Source organism: Somniosus microcephalus, chromosome 27 (assembly GCF_052327205.1).
Source record: "Somniosus microcephalus isolate GS21.2 chromosome 27, FLI_Smic_1.0, whole genome shotgun sequence".
NCBI lineage: Eukaryota > Metazoa > Chordata > Chondrichthyes > Squaliformes > Somniosidae > Somniosus > Somniosus microcephalus.
The window spans coordinates 28,175,406-28,188,231 of record NC_141013.1 but is presented as its reverse complement, the minus strand read 5'-3'; the positions used below and the strand labels follow the sequence as shown (position 1 = coordinate 28,188,231).

At 43.9% G+C, this 12,826-nt stretch overlaps 1 protein-coding gene across 8 annotated transcripts in view; it reads right to left on the bottom strand.

Annotated features, from left to right (window-relative positions):
* The window catches only part of mef2aa (myocyte enhancer factor 2aa), a 225,562-nt gene that overhangs the window by 106,880 nt on the left and 105,856 nt on the right, over positions 1-12,826 (bottom strand). The gene's annotated exons all lie outside the window — the stretch shown is intronic.

The window sequence follows — 12,826 nt, the reverse complement described above, 5'->3', positions numbered from 1 at the left end:
GTGGCAAAAACAGGAAGGCAGATTATTTGAATGGCAATAGATTGGGAGAAGGGGAAGTGCAAAGAGACCTGGGTGTTATTGTGCACCAGTCGCTGAAGGTAAGCATGCAGGTGCAGCAGGCGGTTAAGAAGGCAAATGGTATGTTGGCCTTCGTAGCAAGAGGGTTCGAATACAAGAACAAGGATGTCTTGCTGCAGTTGTACAGGGCCTTGGTGAGACCGCACCTTGAGTATTGTGTGCAGTTTTGGTCACCTTACCTGAGGAAGGACGTTCTTGCCATGGAGGGAGTGCAGCGAAGATTCACCAGGCTGTTACCTGGGATGGCAGGAATGACGTATGAGGAGAGATTGTGTCGATTGGGCTTATACTCACTGGAGTTTAGAAGATTGAGAGGGGATCTCATCGAAACCTATAAAATTCTGTCAGGTCTGGACAGACTAGATGCAGAAAGGATGTTTCTGATGGCCGGGGAGTCCAGAACCAGGGGTCATAGTCTAAGGATAAGGGGTAAGCCATTTAGGACTGAAATGAGGAGGAATTTCTTCACTCAGAGAGTGGTGAACCTGTGGAATTCTCTGCCACAGAGGGCGGTGGAGGCCAGTTCATTAAATATATTCAAGAAAGAGTTGGATATATTTCTTGAGGCTAAAGGGATCAAGGGATATGGGGAGAAAGCAGGGACAGGGTACTGAATTTGGATGATCAGCCATGATCTCACTGAATGGCGGAGCAGGCTCGAAGGGCCGAATGGCCTACTCCTGCTCCTATCTTCTATGTTTCTATGTAAGTGATGACTGCAAACTCCAGAGTTTTGAGAGATGGGCTAGATTTTCCACATGAGTTTGGCCTTTTATATTATTGTTTTCAACAATTTTTGTCCTTCTCTGAAGTTGAAGAATTCATTTATTCATTAATTAGCAGTTCATATTTTCCACTGTCTGACTAACACCAGCAGTAATTCCGACCACCTATTTCAGAGTCAGTTGAGAATTTAATATGGGGTCCTTATGGCACTAAAATGGTGTTTATGTAATTCTTGGGATACAAGCACATTTGAGCATCCAAAAGTTTCTTTTCCCTTTACAGCTCAGATTCCAAGTCATTATTTGCACTATTGCTTCTAACATTCCTGATCTGCTTGCACTTGTCGCCACCAGTAAAACCATTGTACTGATTAATACAGTCAAGGGCATTATGTCACACTCATTGACATACTTAGCTGACTTGCTTTGGATTGGCTGCTGGAACTTACGGCCACAAATGAAAAATATTGTGGTGTCGTTAGAAGGGTAATTTGATGAAAGCGGTGCCAAAAACTCTTCTACTAGTCACCAAGTGGGAACGACTGCCTACAATTTCCTCAAAACCTGTCCATCTGGAAAGCTACCCAATTATTATTTCAAAACATCATGATATACTTGTGCTGTCTCAGGTCAAATGTTTGGAAAAGAAGCTTATAAATAAAGACAAAATCCTTTTTGTGCACACTTCTGTTGGATCCATCAGAACCAGATGTCTATTTTTTTGAAACGCACTCTACTTTCCAAGGTCAGATGTTGAAATAATACTTAAGACTTGTCATTTAGAATGGCATAGATGCCAAATAAATTGTCCTGGGTGCTCATAAATTTACATACTAACTTCTATAATGTTTTTTGTTAGCAGTGTCTCTTAAAATCACTGCTTCACACCCATGCACATGTTTTTTGGTACAGTCATCCCTTAGTGTCTACATCAATACTGCAACTGTGGAACAAGAGTTCATATATTCAAAGTGGTGAACTATGATTTTTTTTTTTTTTTTTAGATGAACTCCATCCAAATGATGTCCAACTTTGTGTGGCCAAGGACATATTTGCGTAGACATGAATAGCAAAACCATTCCTTTCACAATTAAATACTTTTTTCTCTAAATTACTAGGAATGTTTGTCAACTATTTCTGCTAACTCTGGAACCCAGTGATTACAATATTCTCATCTTGCTAAGAATTATGGCTAAGTGCAGTCATCCTTGACTCCTTGTAAAGTCCAATGTCTAGAATATTTTAAGTACTAAAAATTATACATTAGGGTAGGCATTGCAAAGAAACCACAGGTCCTTAAACTACATAATACGCACACTTTGCAGGATATTTTAAGTGTCATGACAACCCAAAGTGTTCTAAATAAGTTTTACAAAGTGACCTTGTAGGCTGGGGGAGCGGCAAAAACCCAAGTCACCAGGACATGTTCACCTGAGATTGTATCCTCCACTACAGCCAAGTTTAAGTAGTAAAGTTTTGTAACGATATGAGGGTTATTCTCACATAGCCGCTTTACAGGTACTGTCAGTGGACATCAGATGCCCATGATGTAGCCCACTGAATGGGTTCAATGACCTTTTATTGAGTCACTGTGTTTACCACTAGAGAAGTAATTGCGATAGAGAATCAATTCCACTAGCCACTTTGCAAATTCCTGCTTCGAAAAAAGGATAGTCTTTGGCTTTGCTACTGTATGCGGTGAATGGTTGACCAGTGAAGTGATTCGATGAATTCTGTATTATAACCGAACACTACAGGCACTCACATTGCCTTTGCCTATGGTCTACTTCCAATTTAGACCATTGTAAGGGTGGTGGCTAAAATGAAGGAAGTAGAACTTGCTGACCAAAATAGAAATGAGAAACGATCTTTGGCTGGAAATTGAGGTGGGTGGCAAGAATTACTAAAAAGTACCAAATTAAAATCGGGTTATGAATGATTAGTGCCCAGATTGGACTAACTTTGTGAGCGGACACCAGATCCACTGAAAATTACAGTTTTCCCTGACAAAAACGTTTTAGTGCCAAGAGACTTGCAACATTATTTTGGATAGTGGTGGCATGTCAGAATTGCGTTTTCAGATTACCTCCATAAATTGGAACAGCGAGGAATGGTATCCCCTTAAAGAACACAATTGGCACAAGATGCACATAACTGGAACAGGTTTCAACCCCAGGCAAACAGATATTGGTGTACTCATGGAAAGGAATTATACCACAGGACAAAGAGGGCCAAGAGATCCAGTAGGGCACCACAGTGCCAATTTCTTCCATTTATCATTACTAACTCCATAAGCTGATGGCTTGAAGGAAGCAGGACACCGACCAAAAACCATGGATAGAATTTCTTCTAGCAATTGTCCCCTCTCAATGAAATAGTCAGGCCATCAATCAGAACTGCTTGTTCACAAGGTGATGGATAGGGAGCCCACTGGAGGATATTGCGCTCTGGAAAACGTCACCGGAAACAGAGGGCTGGATTTTCTCAATGGGAAGCTTTTGGAGGCGGGACTGCTGCTTGCCGGATTTCAATCCCGCCTCCATCAGCTTCTGGCCAACCAGTGGGATTTTCCCGATTGACCTCGTTAAGCCAGCCCAGCGGGCTCAGCAGGTCAATTAGGGGGAAGTCAGTGACCGAGCATGTCAACGTTTGACGTGACATCTGTCAAGAACTCTTGAAAGAAGAAATGTCAGCATTTGACAGCTCTGTGAAGCTGTCAAACACTGACATTCTGTGTAGTTTGATGAGCCCTTGTGTTCAGGACTCATCAAACCTTTCAACTTTGCAGAAATCACCTGGCTGTTGGTTCAGAGGATCCAACAGCCAGTCTGTGATATCTACAATGGAGATGTCGGGACTCCAGCTCCACAGCGGCTGAAGGCTGTAGGCAGAAACAAAGGTAAGTGAACATTTTCTAACACTTTACACTCACCTTACATATTTACCACTCCACACTTGCACCCATCACTCACCTCTACATTGCACTTTTAGACCCCTCCGACCCCCGCAGACCTCCTACTCGTCTCCTACACCATGGCGGGGTTCCCTCAGGTCAGGAAGCCTGCACTTCGTAGCGAAAAATGGGGATAATCCTATTTTCTGTCTGTTAACTACGTGTTAACAGGCAGTTAATAGGCTTCAATCCCTTTCCCACCTCGTGGAGATGAGACTCGGGGCAGGACGGCTTCCCACCACCTGGCAAATTCTGCAACTTTACCGGCAGTCCCGACTCCTCAGGGCTGATAAAAATCCAGCCCAGAGTGTCTGGCAGCCAAGGCGTTAATCAACAGCATGGATCAGCAAGGTATTCACCTACTAGTAAAAGTATTTGGCCAGTCAATGCTGCCGGGTGGTGTTACCTGGCAACTCCAGCGCACCCCAAATCCTCAGCGGTTGACTCCTATCGGCACTGGGTGATGCAGCTTCATCGGCGGAACTGAATAGTGTTCTTTAGCAAGGCCCAAGCGGCACATGGCACTGTTCAGTAGGCAGCCCCCAGTGTATAGGACCTCAGCATATTTTGCCTTCTCCTACTCTTCTTAACATTTTCTTGGAAGTATGCAAAACATATGATTCGTTTTTTTTCTAATATACCATGTTGTCGGCGATAGAAGCACAGGACATTATCCAAGGCTATGGATAAACAAGCTGCTGCTTCGTTGTATGCCCAGGGCCTTTTGCGAGGCACGGGAATAAGGCTAACAGATGGCTCGGTCTCATCCAATGTCATCTGAAAGTGGTATGTGCGATGTCGAAAAACATCACCAGTGCTAATGCCCACCATATGATTTTTCCCAGAATACAAGCTGAGTTTAACTCCCAACAGTGTGTGGAGGGTGCTGAACGAGGAAGAATCACAGAGATCACCTTCCCCATTTCTGCGAATGTACACTTAAAAGAAATCCAACGGCAAAGATGCTCTAAAACCATTTCGACGCTCACAGCATTAGAACAAACCTCTCATGGCAGGCACAATCCATCTGCCTTGAAAGCCTACATCTGTCACTTCCTGCTGCTGGCTTGGTGTTGATAATGTCGACAAGCAATGCTCAGTATCCTAAGCTAAAGGATAAAGCTGTTCATGCTCGAGCTCAAACCATACATTCTTCCTGTCATTCATAAGTAATTCCTTGGTCAGTTCTACAGAACAGCATTTTTCCAAGTCACAAGTTTAAAATTACAACCTGGAATTTCTTTATTATAAAAGAGCAGTGGTTTAAGCTCAGACTTTTTTTTTATAAATAAGATCACATTACAGCTGTTGGCAGAATGTTATTTATCATCAATTCGGATGACTACATTGAAATAAACAGATCCCTTGGACTTCCCACATGTATTGATTACATTATCTCAGAAAATCCACACAGCATTTTACTGAACAGACCCTTCACACAAATGTAACATGTTGACCATCCTTGATGCAGGAGACACACAGCACTATCTGAGGTAGAAGCTACTGATGGTTAAATCTTAGGAAGCTCCAAAGGGTTCTGGACTCTAGCCAAGATCAGCAGCACTTGAGTCGTGCTAAATTATGAATGTAGATACAGTATGTGCAAATTTCTGTGAAAAGACAGCAGTGAGTAATTAATCCCAGGTTGATATGTGCTTTGTGATCTATATTGTATTCCCGGAATAACGTATCAATCTGTTTCTGTATAGTACAGCTGTGAGAAACAATTTGATAAAAGCGCAGGATGCCGACAGGATCTGGTCTTGTAGAATTGGTTGAATGCTAGTGACGTAGGCTCGACCCTTTGCTGTGCCTGGCCAAACAAAACCCCTGGGACCATGACAAATCAAATTTCTTCAACACTTAAATAGGTATCGCTTCCAGTGGATGCACAGACATGACAACAAACCTAGTGGACCAACATCCCCTCCTACAACAGCTCCAAAGAAAACACTCAAGCATCGAATGATCCCTCAATCAACATCACTAAAAACAGATTATCTGGTCATTATCATATTACTGTTTCTGAGAGCTTGCTGTGCGCAAATTGGCTGCCGCGTTCCCTACATTACAACAGTGACTACACTTCAAAAGTACTTCATTGGCTGTAAAGCGCTTTGGGACATCCTGAGGTCGTGAAAGGCACTATACAAATATAACTAACAAAAACGTTGTTCTAATGCTCCATTTATACTATACGTTTGCTATTGGTGCAATGCAAGCTTACTCATTGCACTGATGCCAACATTTTCTCTTTCTTAGTAAGCAGCAGTTTGGTGTTAATGAGACCAACTTGAAGAGCTGTAAACTGCAAATGCTGCACAATCAACTGTTTAAACTTTAAAGTTAAAGCTTAAAAGGAGCTTGTAGTGTATGTACCCGTCTACCTTTAAGAGAACTATTGTATGTAACCGTTCACCTTTAAGAGAACTATTTTAGGTGTGGCACTACTTTGTTTGGCTTCTGTATACTGTAATACCGACGGTGACCACACCAGTATATAAGTGTTGTGTCAGGGTTTATTGGGCAGATTCGCCCTGACCTTCGAATAGTAAAGTCCTGTTTTAAGTTACTCTGGTAGTCTGTGTATTAATTAACTAAACAACCCACAGACTTTACAGTGGCGACGAGTCCGATCGTACCCTGCGGCAACAATACTTCCGAAGCAGTTAACGAGCGTCGAGAAGAGGCAACCGCCCTCGTCGTTCTGCTGGGAGAAAACACGAGGCTGCAGAACTAGAAAGGAGGAAGAAGTTAGAGACAAAGACTTCCATCAGCAACAGGCACTGACTGTCCCTTCTGCCACGGTGAGGAGTGAGCCGATCAGCACGAGAAGCAAGGCGGCCACGGTGACTGTGAGTAAGGGAAAGTAAAAAGAATAACCGGAGGATAAGGGCGGTGCACTCGACCACGGTCGAGGGGGAAAGGAGCCGGACAGAAGTCGGGTCCAGAGGCGCCGAGACTGGGGCAGCGTGGAGCAAGGAAGCCGCGGTACAGACAGGCTGGGGGACACAACGGCGTCGTGAGACAGCTAGACCGCGACCGGCGAAAAAGGCCGGGCAGCGACCGAAGCCACGAAGCGCTGCGACCGGGAACGTAGGCACGGGAAGAGATAAACTCAGCCGCAGCCGGGGAGGGAAGCACCGGACTGCGAGAGGGCTGGGAGGCGCGATTGGGAGCCGAGCGAGCGGGAGAGAGACAGAGCCCGAGCAAGGGAGACTGAGCGAGAGCCAGTCCAGTGGCTGAAACTGTTCTCCGTCAACGGGGTGTACCCAGCGCCGGTAGAGCCGAGCGAGCGGGAGAGAGACAGAGCCCGAGCGAGGGGAACTGAGCAAGAGCCAGCCCAGCGGCTGAAACTGTTCGTCGTCAACGGGGTGTACCCAGCGCCGGTTGCCCTGCCGAGAAAAGGGAAAGCACTGAAGCCGACGCGCAGGCTGTGAACCTGAAAGCCAGCGGCCGTCGCCCGTGGGGAAAGTGTACCCCTCCCGCCAGGGAAGAAACGCGGGAAGCCGCCATTAGGCGGGGAAGAAGACAGAAGCGGGAAACCGCCATTGAAGTGGGCGGGGAGAGAAGATAAGCGCGGGAAACCGCCATTTTCGCGGGAACCGCCATCTTGAAAAAAAAAAAACAATTTTAAAGAAATAATTCGTGGTGTTTATCAGGAAGAGAGGAAGATGCCTAAGCGTGGTAACATCAACGATTTTAATTCCGAGGTAGAAGACTGGGCCACGTATGTGGAACGCATTGAGATCTATTGTGAGGCCAATAAAATAGAAGAAGATGACAAAGCTATAACCTTGCTAAACTCGATGGGCGCGAAGACATACGGGCTCTTGAAGCATCTACTATCACCAGCTAAACCGGCAGATCAGACTTTCGATGATATTGTGGCTGTTCTGAAGGATCACTTGAACCCCACACCGTTGATGTTGGCGGAACGATTCAAATTCTATGCGAGAACGCAACGGAAAGATGAAAGCAACGCAGAATACTTGGTCGAACTGCGTAGACTAGCGAAATACTGCCAGTTTGGAGGGAATCTGACAGAGGCATTGCGAGACAAGTTCGTGTGCGGATTGGCAAAGGAAGGAACGCAAAAGCGACTACTCGAAGAGAACGACCTTACACTTGACAGGGCTGTCCTTATTGCAGCATCGCACGAAGCCGCAGTGAAGGGAACTGCGGAAATGCAGCTAAAGACAGCGGCACTCAGTGTGGATCAAATTACCTCGACAACAACAAAATGTTATCGTTGTGGGAAGACAACACATGACCAGAACCAATGCTGGTTTAAGAACCAGGAATGTAGGAAATGTGGCAAACTGGGTCACATAGCTAAGGTATGCCGGTCAGGAAAGAAGACCAACAACCAAAGGAAGCCATCACAGGAAAAGTACAACAAGGTACACAAGGTGGCTGAGAAGAGTTCAGACGAACAGAATTCAGACTCAGACCCAAACGGCCAGGAGCTGGGTAGTCTGAGAATTCACAATGTGAGTAAAGAAGCTGACCTACAAACTATCTGGGTCATGCTAAAAATAGCTGGAGTCCAAGTGAAAATGGAGTTGGACACTGGATCAGCTCTATCAGTCATAAATCGAAGGGATTACCACCAGCTATTCTCACATATACCCTTAAGAGATACCAAGTTCGTATTACAGACATACACGGGGCATAAAGTATACCCCATGGGAAAGATAAGAGTCAAGGTGAGAGATAGGGGTAAAGAACACCCAAGAATGAACTTATACGTACTACCTGAGGGAGGACCACCACTTCTAGGACGGGAGTGGATCAAGAAAATAGACATGGAATGGCACTATCTAAAAGCCATAACGAGTGAGGACTCGGTGCAGACAATCAGCTCAGATTCTGAATCGGATGACGATAAGACCAACCCAAATGTGAAAGACAAGGCTAAAATGGACTTGCCGACTAAGGTTGGAAAAACGAAGGCATGCAGAAAGACTTATGCTCCAGAGAAGAACAAAGTTTCAGAACAGATCTCCACCGAACAACGACAACACAGTTTGACAGAGAATTCTGAGTCTGTTCAGTTTAAGGACATATCCATGACAGAAGAACACCGAGCTCAGACTCAACTTTATTTCAAATTACGACAACAATTAGAACAATTGAGTTACCGTCTCGTACAAGAGATGAAAACAATGAAAAAGTTCTATGACACCGAATGGGAGAATCTGGAAAGACAACAGAAGCAGCTAGCTCAAGCACAGAGCGACCATAGAGCCATCGTGACCAATCACCGATCACATCTCCCTTATGCTGTTCAGGAGTTAGAATATTTGCAGAAAGAAGCAAATGAAGAGGAATCTTCAGGAAGCCAGGATTTTATTCCAGTTCTTCTCTACGACTCCTTAAAAGCAGAGTTTGAGAAGTTGAAGGAACAGTATGAACAGGCCCAGGCTACAATCCTGGAGGGGGTTAACTCGGCAACCTCCGAAAAGCTAGTTTCAGTGGAAGCTTATGAGCAACTAAAGGTTGAACATGAGCAAGAAGTCCAAAGGCTGCAGGAAATTCTTGATGAGCTCAAGGCCAAGACAGACTCATCGGTAGAAGTTCCATCCATAGATGAGAAATTAGAGGTGAAAGACATGGCAGAACATGAAAGTCAAGATGTCCAAGAACTCATAAAAATATTGACGGAAACCCAAGACAAATATGAGGCGGCAATGACCGAGGTTCAACAACTTGAAGAACAGATTCAACTGGGAATTCTTTCAGTGAAAGAAAAGGCAACTGTAAGAAACACAGAGACTGTAAGAATGGCCCCTGAACATGAGCTAGAGAGCATCAAGGCGCAACTTCTCCGAGCGCTTAAAGCCAAAGTACAAGAGGAAAAAAAGGTGAAAGCATTGGAGGAAAAGGTGGATGAAATAGAGAAGACTCTGATCCACAGGGTCCCCGTGGAAGAGTTAACGGTCAGCCAACTCCTTCATATGCTGAGAGACAAGACTCTGCAATGGGAACCATTTGAACACGAGCTTCAATCTTCAAAGGGAAGGGGTTCGGAGCTCTCAAAAGTTTGGGGAATAGTTGAGGTTGCAACACAGATTTTACGGGGCTGCCGAAAGTACGCTGAATCACGTCAATGTGAACTACAGAATGTTGAAACAGCTGCTCCAGTAGAAGGATTGAATAGCCCGATCAATCAATCCCCGATGGAAGGGGAAGTATTGGAATCACAAATGAGGTCATTAGTGAAGGATTGGCAGGAAACCCAGGAAGAACGGGATGAATATGAACGCATGAAGAAGTCTCTTCAGGAAAGATGTCTAGGGAGGGAACAACAGTCGGCTAACGTCCAGTTGGGTAAGGAAGAAGTAGCAGGCCCTCTCGCTCAGGACGACACCGAATATTACCATGACCTGTTGAGTGACACGGAATATTACGATGACTTGGTCTGCCCAGCTTGTGATGAAAACTCCCAAAGTGCAGAAATCAGGATGAAGCACTTAAAGTCTAAGGAACATAGGGAGATGGTGGCGCTACAGCTGGCAGCGGATAAGGGAGCCCCGAGAGTCTCCAAGAAGCAGAAAAAAAAAAGACGAAGCAGAAGACGATAACCATCTAAATCATTATCACTTCTATCAGATCATGCACGTGGGCCCTACAAAGGGGGCCAAATCAGTTGGAAAGTAGGAAAAATTACCAAGGCAGTCCAGCTGTTTGTAAAAGTCAGCACTGCTGGTTCAGCAGGACGGAAGTTCAAGCTGTTAAGCCAAGGGAAAGACTATTGGATGAGTCACGCTAGAAATGTGAACCGGCTACACCACAGAGATGTTGTTCGGACCGAGTCAAGACCAGAGACTGAATCTGTGAACTGTTCCCGCAGAGACTGAATCTGTGAACTGTTTCCCGCAGAGACTATATCTGTGAATTGTTTTACATGAAGTTGATTATATGTTATGTTTAATGGGGAATAAGTATGTTGTAAGCTAAAAAGGGAGGATTGTAGTGTATGTACCCGTCTACCTTTAAGAGAACTATTGTATGTAACCGTTCACCTTTAAGAGAACCATTTTAGGTGTGGCACTACTTTGTTTGGCTTCTGTATACTGTAATACCGACGGTGACCACACCAGTATATAAGTGTTGTGTCAGGATTTATTGGGCAGATTCGCCCTGACCTTCGAATAGTAAAGTCCTGTTTGAAGTTACTCTGGTAGTCTGTGTATTAATTAACTAAACAACCCACAGACTTTACAGAGCTCATACAGTCCACTAAACTGCCTTTAAATTCCCTCCGATTCATCCTTCTGAACAGCCGTCAGAGGCTAATGAGCAGGGCTCCATTCCTCCACTGAAGTACAAATGCGTGGAGTTCAGTTCACTTCAAGAGCAATGCAAGCAGACAGTATAACCATGGCTACCCACATGCACTACTTACAGAAAGGCTCCAGAGACAAAAATCACACGGTGCAACATAACTGGGGCATAAAAAGTCACAGGTTTGCCGAAGAGAATGGCACTAGACATTTAAAAAGGATGCTAGTTTGCTGATCAAGGCATTAGGAAATGTTCATGCAGCAGAGCCGTATAGACGTGTAATAGAAACCATGGTTTACTCAGAAGAAAGGAAAGATGTACAGATGCGGAAACTACAAATTCAATTAGGCATCAGTGACACAGATTCTATAACAAATTCATTGTGGTGCTGGAAAGATGGATCCTAACACCAAGATTAAATTTAGAAGTGAACGGTGAAAAAAAATTATACACAAGAAATAACTGGTAAATTAAAGTTCGCCGTCATGCACCAGCCACCATTTTGTATGTTCACGTTTTTAGAAAATGAGGGGAGAGAGCATGGTGGGTTGTGCGGATTTTGAAATCTTACTGGACGTGTGACGGTACATTATATCTGGAATTTCTGCTGCAACTTTAACTATAAATTGAATAACTAATGACTGACGACAAATTGGATTTTGGAAGGCACTACACAAATTTTGAAAATCTCATCCGACATAAGAGTCCCACTTCCATTCAAGCAGCAAGGCCGAGAGTAGTCTACTGCTGATAATATTTCTACCACAGGTTTCAAAGCCAATTTTAAAAGCTCTCAGCATCAAGCGGTACTGGACTTGGAAGCACCATCAGGCATTAGTAGGTGAAGGCTCCTTCTGTTTATTATTTGTAATCGAATTGTTAACTTGCTCTTTATCATATCCATTTTTACAATTTTGCTGCAAATAGCTAACTTGGAAATCTTGCCCCATTGCCTCATACAGCTGGCCTGTTAAAGTGAATGGGCTTTCACTTATTCAAGCAAAAAATACTGGAAACACATAGCAGGTCAAGCAGCATCTGCGGAGAGAGGAAGCTAGGGGTAAACATTACATGTGTTACAGATAAGGAGGAACAGAGGCAGGTAAAATAATGGCAACTAAAGAAGTTACAGATGAACCTCTTATAAAAGGAGGAACAGAACAAGGGAAAGGGGCTCTCAATTAAACTGTATGCCTGGTTATAAACCTATCTTACAGCCACCTCCTCACTACGAGCATCCACGATACTGAATATACAAAATAAATTTTAAGGAATGAGCACTATATGTTTATCTAGGAATGTGCATCAGAAGTTCAAGTAATTTCAGTAATGGAAATTTTTTTTTTTTTTTTTTTTTTTTTTTAAAGTGAGCAATTTATTGAAAAATTCTGTCCAGCTCCTCTGTTACCAAAGGAAAGCAAATTAAAAAAAACAGTATAGAAGGATATGGCAAAAATTTAGAGAAATCTAATGGGTGGGAAGATCTATTATTGCAAAAGGTATGTCCTTGACATTTATAACATACTAAAATATTATAAATAAAAATGTTTATTAAGCCTTTAAGGAATGGAGGTTATTGGTCGCAAACCAAAAGAACCACTAAGCCAAATTGGCCACGAATGTCTTCGAAGTTTTTGGCACAACAAATGACGTAATGCTGATTTTCAGTGCAAAACAATCGGGAAAATACAGGCACGAGTGTCTTACGCCTGTTTTTACTCTTTGCCCGAGTTTCCACAATCTTTTGCGTCAATTCACTGGTCATTAACATAGACCTGCC